A 12,332-nucleotide genomic window follows, 5' to 3' on the forward strand; every position below is an offset into this window, starting at 1 on the left:
AGTGAGGATAAGTTGCAATGCAGTTTTTTATTTTTCTCTTGAAGGATAATGTGTTATTAACACATGTTCAACTTCTGATTCCTTATAACTCTTAAAACCCTTCTGCAGAACTGCTGCCTAGTTAGTTGTTCCCAGACTTCTGAACCCATTGCTTAGAACTGAATTTAAAAATCCTCCTTTCTTGTTATTTTCTGTACTTTCTGTATCAAAAAATGTTCAGCAATACAACTTACCTCATAGTCAGGGTCCTGCTGCGCTCCCTTTCCAACAGATACTCAGGCAGTTCAAATCTCCAGTGAGCTACGAATCCCACTCTGTGAACGATACTATTGAAATTTTGGGGGATTTTCCATAAAAAAAAAAAAAAAAAAATCCCAAAATCTTCTTCCTCTTCCTTATCTTTCTAGTTCTATAGTCTCTGGCAGATCTTTACATGGCATTCTATTTCTTTCCCCCAGAGACTTTAAATATATCTATATCCTATATTCTGGAGTCCTCATCACAGGAAGGACATGGACCTGGTGGAACAGGTCCAGAGGACGGCCACAAAAATGATGAGAGGGATGGAGCACCTCTTTTATGAGGAAAGGCTGAAAGAGCTGGGGTTGTTCAGCCTGGAGAAGAGAAGGCTGCAGGGAGACCTTATTGCAGCCTTTCAGTACTTAAAGGGGGCCTACAAGAAAGATGGGGATAGTCTTGTCAGCAAGACCTGCTGCAACAGGACAAGGCATAATGGTTTTAAACTAAAGGAGGGTAGATTTAAACTGAACACAAGGAAAAAATTTTTCACGATGAGGGTGGTGAAACACTGTTACCCAGAGAGGTGGGAGATGCCCCATTCTTGGAAACATTCAAGGACAGGTTGGATGGGGCTCTGAGCAACCTGATCTAGTTGTAGATGTCCCTGCCAGTTGCAGGGGGGATGGACTAGATGACCTTCAAAGGTCCCTTCCATCTCAAAGCATTCTATGATTCTATAATTCTATACAATACTACCAAGGCAATGTCCTTCTTTTCTTCCTAATATTTCCTAAACTTCCCATTTTCCTGTCCTTCCTGAACAAGCCTACATTCCTGCTCTAATAATGGAAAATATTCCACAATATCCATTATAATTTTGGTCAAGCATTAAGATGCCTACATTTTCTTTTTTATCTCCCACATATCTTGCACATATATCTTGTATGCAGACACTTAAAATCTGCAGCTCTGTCTTCCTCCCTGCTTTAATTCATGCTGTGAATAACCCAATACCTTCTGGTTTCAGGATCTTTGAGTGTTTTCCACATTGTTCTGCAGGGTTTTGTTACCCTCCTGTCAATCTTGGGAGTAAACTTATTTTTTTTACTCTTTTTCATGAGATATACTCTAATCTCAGTCTAAATCTCACGACGTATCATTGCAAGGCTGAGTTATCAGGGTGGCCTGGTGAAACCATCTCTGTGGGATGCATCCTTTACTACTACAAAATTAATGCAACTTGAACAGATATTCCTTTAGTAATACTTTTTACTTTGAAATTTTATTTACCAAGAGAATTCTTTTTTTAAAAAAAAATGTTTATCCAGACAAAGTTTGACAGAGCAACGCAGGAGTTTTCCTCTAAGTGTTAAATTAGAGCTTCCAAATGAAAGGGTTGGATGAAAATCCAGCTGTGCCCCTCAGATCAGCTAAATGCTTCTGTAGTCATTATACGAGATTGATGAGAACCTCCTTGACAGATCCTCCTTGATTTGGACAACTGAAGTTAACAGGGCTCATACTCAGATTATTCTCACAGCGCTAAATAAATACAAGCTTTTAAATTGCTTATTATGTTTTAATGAACCAGTTGATCGTGTTTTGGTTTAACAGTTTTTCTTCATATTTCACCTTTTTTAATATTTCCTCCCATTTCCAATTCTGTAAGTACATTTATTTGTTAATACTCCTCATGGGTTTTAACCCTGTTAGATGTTCCAAAATGGCTCCTAATGCTGAAGGTCTTATAACAATGAACATACATTGCATTGCAGTTACCATCTTAGTTGTACTTTCAGGCTAAAAGTTCCTTTTACTCTCAGGCTAGTAAAGCCTTTCTAGCCAAATTTCCTTTTAAAACAAAAAGCAAGTGCTAAAACTGCCACTGCCCCGTCTTCCTATTACTCCCAAGCATTACTATTGAAGAGCAGGGTGGCATTTGGTTGGGGTACTGTCTGCCTGGCCAACTTTAAAACACGTTCAAAGACATATCAAACATGGAAGTTAGTTACAGAGTCACCAAGGCTTTTACCTTCACAAAAGCAAACACACAATAGTCTAGTATTTTTCTGATCAGGAAAACCATGCTTTTTATTTGCCCTAATTTGAAATTAGTGAGTTTTAATATTATCTTCAGGGAAATCAAAGTTGATTAGACTTTCAGAACTAGCTTCAAGCTGTGTAGCTGCATGCCTTTCAAAATCTTACCTGATGCAGAGAAATCAGTGAGTTGTGTGTATATACTCAAAGAGAATAACAGAGACTGTTCCATAGAGTAATTCCATTACATATATCATGCCCTATAAAAACACTAAACCATAGCCAAATTAATGTAGCTGTTGTTTAGTAGTTTCCATTTTGTCTCCCAGGAAACAGTCAAATATTATTTTTTCTAATTCCAGATAAACATCTCAGACTTTACATTTTTGCATCAGAAGCTACCTACTTATCCCGCCTGCAAAGCAACCAGTGTAGTGAGTTAGAAAAATTAGAAAGGCCTTGAATTGGAAAATTATAAAACAATGACCAAATAAAATAAAAATTTAATCAACTCATTTTCCCAGCATAGAGACTAAAAGGTATCACAACAATGTTGCAGAAGTATAAATACAAGAAGACGAAATTTGAATTAAGAAGCTTTTACATGTAGTAGGAAAAAAAAGTTAGGAAGGCTAGCTAGAATCTGACATGTTAGTGAAGAAGACAAAAACATGTTGCTTTTTTTTTAAGAACAAGGAGAGTAAACATTTGAAAAATGTCCCTGGGAGTGTGGTAGATTCTCCATAATATACACTCTCTAAATCAAGTTTGGATGACTTTCTAAAATACAAGGCCAGGTTCAGTCACACGTTTTCGGCTTGGTGCAGGAGCTGCTGGAAGTAATTCTCTAGCATGCATTATGCAGCAGGCCGAGCTTTAAAATCTACTGAGAAAATGTTTGGGCCAAACTAGCAGCTTGTGCACACTGATATAACTTTGTAAAAGCCAGTTGAGTTATATTGATTTACACCAGCTTCTGATCTTGCCCTTGGAATATAATTTACTGCTGTCATTACACAGTAACACCCAGATCGTGCCTGTTTTCCACGCCATAATAAGAGCAGCTGTCTTTGCGGTTTGGGGCCTGATCCAATTACACTGAAGGGAAAAACTCCCATTTAGTGCAGGCACACAATTAGATGGTTACAAATTGGTCACATATAAATTCAGACTGGAAATAAAAACTATTCCATCTGAGATTATTCTTTAGCTATCTGGTAAAATGCTGGAGTAGCCTTGCAAACAGATTAACAAGTCAAGGAACATGTTAAAATTAAGACTGAAAATAGGGAAAGGACTCTGCAACAACCAGAAAAATGGGTATGCATGTAACAATATTTCTACAGTACCTTCCCTGTCTCTACTAATTTGTAGCTCAATGGCAACACTCAGCTGAAGCAGAAAGGAGTGGGACTTGGAGGCCTGGGGTGCTTGATGTCATGGTATCTCTAGAAGGATTTGAAATGAACCTGTAGCTCTGTTGCTTTGTAACACCTGTTATTAATCCTCCTGATGGGTTTTGTAGGCATCGGAAAGGTGCAGGGAGAGCCTCCAAGGTGTGGATTAGCTATGGTTTGTGAGTGTTTGTAACCTTCCTGGGGCCTAGAAGTGACTGTGATCCAAGGCAGAAAGCAGGGTGGGCTCTCCCTGTAAAAAATGAGATGGGCTGCATGTGTGCTTTGGGGTCCTGCTTGATTTCTCAAGGTTAAAAGAGTTGCCAGATTTTATGTTCCAACCTGAACGATTCTATGATTTTTATGAATTTCTTTCCCCAGGTCAGACTGACAGGTATTGTTTGGGGTATTTTTCTTTTCCTTTCACTTTGTAAGATGTGCATTTTCTTTAACAAACTATGTCACCACTTAAGATTTCAATGAAATGTTTGATCTTCTCCCTCTGGCACATTCTGGTTATGGTTTTTTGCTTTTTAGCACATTGTAAGCAATTTTTAGGGAGCCAGGAAGTGTTCTGTTATGTGGTGGATCGTGCCATAGACTTTTCTGAACCAGATGTCTACTGTGGAGTTTCCTCCAGATGAGGTACAATTGATGACATAAAAGTGAGCCCATTTAATCCCATCTTCCTGTTTATGTTGTCTACTGTTGAACACAGAGTATTTTACTTCTGTCTTTTATTCCCGTCTTTATTTTATTCCCGTCTTTAAGCATTCAGGTATATCTTTGAGACAAGAAGAGCACAGTCAGATACAGCCTTTGCGAAATGAGCCCAGACAAAAGAGCGGGAGGCATTCTGATCCCAGGTAAGGCCAGGGCTTTTCTTTATTTGACTTGCTTATTATTCTACCACCTCAACTGTTACTGTTATTTCTGTCACACAAAACCAGAAGCTGAAACACTGTAAGAGTAGCACCAGTGCCTGCCCAGAGACAGCCTTTTGGTAGAAAAGCAAAAGGTCTGTGATGAAAGTATATAATTAAGACATAAGAGATTAGTTTCATCTGACTAAATATAGATATTTACAATACGCAATTTGTTATATCTGAAAGTATATGCCTAAATAAAAGTCAGAGCAATACTGACATGGAAGTGCCTTTCCACTAAAGAAGGAATCTGGGGTGATGAACTCAGATATAGACATTGGCACTGCAGACACTGAAAGTTAGATTTGGTACATTTAATCCTAAATTCCGCTACCGACCATTTTAGGAGATATCAATATCACTATGCTTAATGCTCCTGTTCCTTGTTTTCCCAGTTTATAGTCTGATGTTGAAAATAAATAGTAGACCTGACTTACCTAGCTGTGTAGGAATTTTGCAAGGAAGGGGGGATTACCAAGGTGTATATGTGCGTTACTCTGAGGCTCTTTACAGCTTGCCTGACCTTAAGAAACATGACCTAAAGAATAATAATATATAAGGATTACTATTCTTTTCTTGTGAAATATCAGTCACTTGAGGAAAAAGTCACTCAGCAGAACTCTGAGCAGCTCAAAGTTACCGAGCTAAAGTTGGGTACTAGTAAAGAGCAACAGCAAAGAGCGCCTTTGAATTTCTCTTCCTATCCTGTCAGGCACGCACAGCACACGCTAGGAACAACTTAAAGTCTATGTTATTACATGTAAGACATACAAAACTTTGAGCGCACATGACTCAAAGTACTTAAATATATGCACAGTTTATAGTGCTTGCCATTTATGAATAATATAGAAAGATACATCGCTTGATAAATTTTTTACATTGCTTCTATAGAAATTTGCCCGTCTAGAAGTAATGGAATAGTTATAGACAAGAAGTAACCAAGAATGATTTCTCTCTGTTTCATCTTTGTACATGAGAGGAGTTTACACAAAAATGCATCCTATTTTTACTCATTATGTGTAATTTTACACCTATTTTTCACATAAAAGAATATTGTAGACATACATGCACATCTTGGCGAGATCTCTTCCATTCCTCAAGTACCTATGTTATCAGTGCTACAACTGCTACCCTTCAGAGAGCTTTCCATTCATTATATAATAGATAAGTGTGGCAGATTCGAGTACAGCTGAATTGTTTCCATGGTTTGACTTCAATGGTAAGGGTTTATTCAGCAAAGCATTTAAGCCTGTGTTCAATTTAGAGCAATTGGGGAGTCCTAATACACCCTGCAAATTAGGCACCTGTCTACATCAGTGGGAATTAGTGATATGCCTAAATGTTTTTCTGAATCAAAGCTTAAATTTGAGGATGCTTATCCTACTAGTGAAAATTCACTGGCAGCCTCAGCAATGGCCATTGGATAGATATTATTGATTCTGATCACAAGACTTCATGCAGCTTTTAATTTTTCTTTATGTATTTCCTAGTTTGAGTTAATAAACAACCACAAAAAAAAAAAAAAGAGCAGACTGTGAAAAGAATACAAGGCAGAAAGCAACCTTCCTCTAGTTTTATGTCCTAACATCACACTTTAATTGTCATCAGTTCACAGTCATTTCTGGGCAAATTGAAAACCAGCCTACAAACCAGTGAAAATGCTGAAAATGATCAAAAGTCAAAGGTTAACTTCTCGCACTAAAACAAAATTAGATGATAGCTCAATAAATATAGTTAATCATGTAGAATTTAAAAGTAAAAATGTCAGTGCACATATTGACTGAGAAATATGCAGGACTTGGATTTTGAAAAACCTTGATGGCTGGTGCATGCTCTTTTCATAAAGAACAGCTTGTCTCTGGGAATCAGAGAGGCATTAGGAATAGTCCTATTGAAATCAAGAGAAAGTTCTGGTTGCTATGTATAGGAATACTTATCACAATGATACACGCCATTTTCCTCCCAAATATACATATATATGTATTTTTTTTTTTAAGTTTGGATAAAACATACTTCAGCTAAGCAACAAGATGTACACAAAAATTTGTCAGCCAAAGTTCCTATGGTGGATCAGCACAGGAATTTGTATTCCCTGCTTTGAAGATTGTGCTGCTAAAAAGGCACAGTCACGTAATGTGGAGCAGAAAAGAATAGTGCTGGCTGCCACACCTGCTGGTTCCATTTTTTAAGCATGGATAATGGGTGAGGTAAGCATCATATCTCAGTCAATTGGAGCACAAATAGTTCCCAGATACAATGCAAAATACTGCTCCCTTTCTGTGCCCAGCTGATGGTGCCTGGATTTGGTGCAGCTCCCCCTCCTAGAGAATCTGCTCCAATTTTTATGGTTTTGGGCCTGTGCTGGCCAAGATGGAAGTATTTTTACAGAAACTATGGAAAGAAGATGAAGAGAGGCTCTGAAAGATGGAAAGGAAAGAAGGAAAAGGAAAAATTAATGAGGCAGTAGAATTGCAAGAGGAAGAAAATGCTTCGAATATGTGACCATTCAGAAGCCTTAAAATAATTGTAAAAGGCAATCCTAAAGATATCATCTTGCTTCCAGCAGACAGCCATAAGCTACCTTTTGCTTAATTATATACCCAGAGAAAACAGTTATATCCATACATTACAGCTTCTTTCTATTACTATAATGTGAAATACCAGATTATTATTTTTAATAAACTCTATTGGGGTAAATGAAATGCAGAATATGTAGCCCTATCCTGAGAAATATCAGTACAACTTATCTAGTAAAGTAATATTTGATAATATGTAACACTCTGAAAGCTCAGGGTTTATCCAGGCTCTGTATACCAGTGACTTAAAGGCCACTACTATTAAATAAAGATTGATCAGCCACTCCTATATCATGTTCTCATGTGTTCACTTCACTTATATATCATCTCTGATTCAAGTTCAGATGAAATATTTCCAAACTTTGGGGACATTCACATCCTGTGAGACATGGAGGTAGATGCAATCAATTCTGGTCTTTGACCGGCCAAAATCTGAACCTTGCTTTTACATTTACACTTCTATAATTGCAGTCCCAACCTGTCTGAGTTTTGGAGGTCCATCAAAGTTATCCACCACCAGGTATAAAACACCATACCTTTGGTTCACCAATCTGATTGATCTAGTCCCCTTTTATAGCTTTTACAGCTGCTACAGAAATGCAGGTGTACTAACGGTTAACACGATAGCATAGAGCATGATAGCAATGACTGTTTTAATGACTGCACATGTGTATCTGAGAGGAAAAATATGCCCTATCTATTTTGTTACTGTGGGTATCAGACACAGGGAAGATAGTCTCCAACTATTATTTGATATTTTAAGTCTTCTGCTTCCCTTAAGAAAAAACAAGAAAAACAACCACTAAAATTTGAGGAGGGTGTGTATATGGGTATATATACTTTACACTTCCAATAAGCAAAACACCAAAGTAGACTTAATTATCAAAATATGATTGCTTCTCCAGCTCTCCCCTGATATGATCATCCAGAAAGATCAATTAATTAATTGGAGTATCCTGGAATTTGCAAAAGTGAGTAGAGAATCAACTCTTACAAATGTATGGACGTGCAGCATGATGTTTCCTGTTGTATGATCTAGGATAAAATCATGCATCTAGTATTATGCCACATTAATGTTATTAATTACAGTTTTATTTTGCTTTATGGTACTTCCAGAAACTCTAGCTGACAAAAGAGGTTCACTGGACACCATGTTCTACAAACAGGTGGCATGAAACTTTCCGATCCCAGAAGGATTTATGCTTTAAGAGGGCAGAAGGAGGAGGAGAAGACAAGAACTGAAGTGATTTGCTCAAGGTGGCATAGCGAGGTCTGGAACCACTGAACTACAGTACCACCTTCCTAGGAGTCTCCCTGGGTTCCTAATGCAGATGATTGATGAAAGATTTATTTTTTCATTCTTTAAATCAGAAGTAATACATTATTGGTATTCTTCGTTGTGTTTCTGGAGGGCCAAGATGTTCTAGTCAGAGAAAACAGATCAGAAATAAAGGGACAACATGTTTTATCTCAACAATTTAAGTATTGACAAGACATCACTCTAGCATGTGTTTAAAAGAACTGTTACTGTAAGACTAGCCTGATTCCGTGAAGAAATATAGGAAAGAAGAACAATTCTTCTGTAGTCAATAAATCTAAGATTAGTTAGTAAACTTAGAATTGGAGCTTCAGTTGCTTGTGCTGTAGCTGTAATTTACTTTTCATAAAACTACATGGGAACTGCTTTAAAAAATCAAACTTTAAAAAATCCTTTTGGTCGTTATGTATCCTGCCTCAGCCCCACACAATAGCAAATACTTACAATGAGAATAGCTCCACTGGAGCAATACTAATACATTTGCCACAGCTCCCACTCTGTCATTATGCACAGGAGCCTGTGCTTATCCCTTTTTAAATTGGAGACTCTTTTAACCAGGAATCCCCATGATGAAACTGAACCATTTTCCTCACGGCAAAACAAATCCTTCTCTGGTGAATTTTGTTATTGTTTATTGTTACAGTGTTTTATCAGCACTAAACTGTATGAAAGCTTCAATTAGTTCTTGATGAATGATCCCATAAAATCATGTAGTTTCATTTCCCCTGCCACCAGATATTTCACTGAGTGTTATTAAATGAAATATAATTGGGACGGGATTCAGGAATCTTAGAGTCTTCTTATTTTCCTTTTGGGCTTGAACATTAGAGTGTGCCTCAAATATTTCATTTTTTAAAGGTGATGGCTTTTTGTTTTGAACTGAGAAATGCTCTGCAGTTCACAACTGTTGTTTAAGGCTGCTACACTATAAACAGTTAACACAAGAGTAGGAAAATACAGGTATTACAGCCATTTTCTGCACCATTCTCCTCTGCCAGTAGCTTTGTAAATTTTGCATTACGAAGACTAAGTAAGATTCACTGGAAAAAACATTCTTCCCAGCTCCTGTGAATAACCACATTGCATTTGTCTCTGATGTAACTCCATTGAATGCAACATAATTACAGTAAGAATGAAAATAGCTGTTTCTTACTATACATTTAAATTCTGGTTTCTTATGACTAATGTGCTGTATTTTGGGATAGAGAGTTTGCTTCAGCAGGATCCAGAGAACAAATGTTTTCAGCAAGTAATTTAAACTTTTTTTTTTTTTTTTTAAAGAAGAGATCCAGATACACTACTGCTAATTTTGTCCTTTTTCTTAGGCTTCACATCCAAAAACAGATTTTGCAGAGCAGAAACACCAGTGTCTACATTCACATTTCTGAGATCTGGACTCATCCATGGGGTTATGCTTCAATGAGACTCCATGAGAGCTTTACAGCAATGGAAAGCCTGCTCTGAACATAGTTATCTCTCTTTTATCAAATTCTCCCACCTGGCCTAAATGCTAGCAAAAAAAGTTAGTAAAAGATTGTCACATCTGGATGGAGGGACTAACTGTCAGATCTCATAATGGAAGGAAATTCCTCCAATTAGTTAAAGACTTGTTGCAGCCTGCCCAGAGCTATCAAAGTATCCTTTGACTTGTCTATTTACTTCTTTTCCTCACATGTTGCAAGTGGATTTACCCAATGGTGCTGCTGGATATACACACTGCTGCAACTATCAGTGCTTCACAGCAAAATACAGTTAGTCTGCTGAATGGGATAAATGTGTTTATTGGTATCAGGCCCAAACATCACCCACTGGATACATCTGAGTACCTTCCAAACAGGAGATGCTATTTTCAGCAAGGAAAAAAAAATGACAAATATCAGACTATTCTATCATCAAAGAAGTGTAAAAATATTTATCATTTACTGCAAAAGATTTTTTCCCTTCATATGGTGGAAGATGAGGCTACTATCAGGCATCATATTCTTGGCACACATTTTTGGATCAGTTTAGAAGCAGGAAATCAAACCATCAAACATCACTAAACGCAAGATATGAAAGGTTCAGATTTTATAGTTGCATTAGAAACCATAAATCATACAGCATTGTGAAAGAAAAGAAGCTAATAAATACATGAATGGAGCATGATATTTTTGCTTCTACAGGTAAAGTTAAGTTATTCCTATCATTTCTGTAGCAAGTCAGAAATTTTACTAGTAAATCTCAGTGTTAAGGGTACACATTCACAGCCCCTGGGGGTCAGGAAGAATTCTTTTCTTCATGGTTGTATTATTGACTGACGAGGCAAAAGCCTGCAAAGAACCCCTTCATCTGATTTGGGACTCGGAAGAACTGACTGCAGATACTGGCTTTGATACAGGCACCTTCTGTCAGGCAAATCATTCTCCACCTCAGCAAAATAGGGCTCTTCTACTTTGCAACAATCCATGATAAATTCACTCCTGCTTGAAGGATATGCCTGCATTCATATCCAGAAAGGTACCCAAGGACACTCTTGAGTAGTTCAAGCCACCTCAGCATCCCTCCCCTCCTGGCCAGCATGGCAGGTGGCCTCATTGCCCAACTTATCTGGGCATTCATGGCATGCCTGGAAGGTAAGTCTGGCAACTGATAATGACTTTAATGTCTACATTAGCTGTTTCTACCTAACAAACTGCCAGAATACAAGGGGGGGTTGGGGGAGGGGGGTGGAACACAAAACCTTGAATAGTAGAAGAGAAAGTACCTCTTGAAAGAACACACCCAGCAATGGTACAAAAGAGATAAATGTGCTTCCTGACAGAGTATTTGGACTCACAGTTAACCAGCAGTATAAGTGGATAACTGTGCTCAGAGAATATTTCTTCACAACTCTCGAAGAATACTTTGAGTTATAGAGATCAAAAGAGCTACATGAGCCAAGTGTTATTGGTGTATTATATTGAGATCAGTTATAAATAAAAGAAGAAAAAGGAAAATAGCAAAGTGAAATTGTTTTCCTCTGTCATTCTTTTCTTTTTATCAATATTTGTTTTCAAAAGTAAGAGAGTTCTACAGGGCTCTGGTTAAATAAGACCCTTTCTGTAATTATAAATGTACACATGTAAGAGCCCTTTTAAAGGAAAATAATAGCCTACTGGCTATTTGGGGGAGAGGGCTTGTTCTCTTACAATTTTTCACAGTGCTCTGGGAGTTAGTCCTCCGAGGATTCATAGCGCTAGTGGGCTCCCACTTTAAAGAACTTCAGATTGCTGAGGGTGGTGTTTCCCCTTTGAAGACTGTTACATTTTTTAACAGATCCTCCTTTGAAGATATTCATATCTGTGGGGTTCTCCAAAAGAGTTGGGGGAAAAGTCCCCTGTTGATGCTATTTACCAGGTTAGAATTTCAAACCTGGGAAAAATAGCTGATCCCTGAGAGGAGGATGCTCTTTTTGAAGCAGTTCAGATGGTTTCAGCAGGCTTTGCTTCTGAAGTTCTCATCGCTGGAAGGTGTCTGGCTTTAAAACTTTATATTGTACACAATGTCACAGCAATAATACGGACAAAGTAGCATTAATTTTTTTAAGGAAATATGAAATACACCACTATGAAAGCCTTTTTAAAGATACGCAACCTGCTTGCTTGTTTGATAAATGCACAATCTGTGCTAAGTGTAAGGATTGTGCTATATCTCTGTTACAATAATCTCAGCAAAAAGGTTCTTAACATGCAAAGTCTCTGATACACAACATTTTGACAAACTGAGAAAAAAGTTCTGCTCATTTAAACAAACTGTACTGATGATTGTCTCGTTCATATTTTGACTTTGGACAACCTGAATAGTCCTCTGGTGGAAGCAA

At 37.6% G+C, this 12,332-nt stretch overlaps 1 long non-coding RNA gene across 1 annotated transcript; it reads left to right on the plus strand.

Moving 5' to 3' along the window:
• Positions 1–4,210: 4,210 nt before the first annotated feature.
• On the plus strand, positions 4,211–8,883 carry LOC148053402 (uncharacterized). Its single transcript, XR_015708978.1, has 4 exons — positions 4,211–4,319; positions 4,446–4,540; positions 8,082–8,147; positions 8,293–8,883. It is a non-coding gene; the product is annotated as an uncharacterized LOC148053402 (long non-coding RNA).
• Positions 8,884–12,332: the final 3,449 nt, after the last annotated feature.

This window comes from Nipponia nippon, unplaced genomic scaffold (genome assembly GCF_047370975.1).
Source record: "Nipponia nippon isolate SJK-2023a ecotype South Korea unplaced genomic scaffold, ASM4737097v1 scaffold_4, whole genome shotgun sequence".
Taxonomy (NCBI): Eukaryota; Metazoa; Chordata; class Aves; order Pelecaniformes; family Threskiornithidae; genus Nipponia; species Nipponia nippon.